The 813-nt window shown below is 59.4% G+C and overlaps 1 protein-coding gene across 1 annotated transcript in view; it reads right to left on the reverse strand.

Moving 5' to 3' along the window:
• The window catches only part of AP4S1 (adaptor related protein complex 4 sigma 1 subunit), a 46,166-nt gene extending 45,593 nt beyond the window's left edge, over positions 1-573 (reverse strand). Inside the window, exon 1 of the mRNA XM_008073014.2 lies at positions 442-573. The gene's annotated coding sequence lies outside the window, so the exon portion shown is untranslated. The remainder of the gene's footprint in view (positions 1-441) is intronic.
• Positions 574-813: the final 240 nt, after the last annotated feature.

The raw sequence follows: 813 nt of genomic DNA on the forward strand, positions 1-813 counted from the left end.
CCCTCCCCCTTTCCGGCAGAAGCTGGTTCCCCAATCCTCGCTAGCTCCGCGGTGCGGGCTTCCTCGGGGCAGCCATTTTGGCTTTTAGCATGGCGTCGGCGGGGGCTCCTCCGGAGGCGCCTTCCCGGGCCTCCGGGGCTTCGGGCTGAGCATCCCTCTGTGGGAGCGCCCGGCTGGCGGCTGCCGGCCCCTGGGTTTGCTCTTGTTTGTTTTTCTGGCGAGGGAGACCCCGAGGAGAGGGGCCGGGGCGGGCGCCTTACCCCCTTTTCCCGGACCAACCCCCCTTTCCTGCTTGGCCTGTCTGGCCCCCTTCTGCGCGACTCGGTGCGCACTTGCCCCTTGACAGCCACGCTGCTCTCCAGGGCTGCTCCCGAGCCCAGTGGCTTGCGGCCGGCCTGGGAAGTTTTCGTTTCCCACCGTCAACTTTTCGTACTTTCTCACCTGAGAAACTGCCGTGCTCACTCGGGTTCTCTGGAGTTCTTCCTTCCGTAGTGACTCATCAACGCTTTCAGCACCGAGTTTTTCTATTGTGTATCCCCTTCACTGCACCTCCTTTCTCCCTTCCCCTTCTTTCTCCGACATAGCCAAACCAGACAGTGTTGTGTGATGAAAGGACTGAGAAAAAGGTTTAATTTTCGCTTGACGTGCAGCGTAGTTGTTTCACCCTACGAACTCATGCGGGGGAAGCAAAGTTAAATGTCCTCAGGACGCTTCCCGGTGGAGCCTGACTCGTTCCTCCTAATGTGAGCCTTTGATAGGCGACGTGACCTAACTTTGGGAAGATGTTGGGAGGTTACAGCTCGTGTCTTGGGC

This window comes from Carlito syrichta, unplaced genomic scaffold (genome assembly GCF_000164805.1).
Source record: "Carlito syrichta isolate Samal-C Ts95f unplaced genomic scaffold, Tarsius_syrichta-2.0.1 Scaffold315592, whole genome shotgun sequence".
Lineage (NCBI taxonomy): Eukaryota > Metazoa > Chordata > Mammalia > Primates > Tarsiidae > Carlito > Carlito syrichta.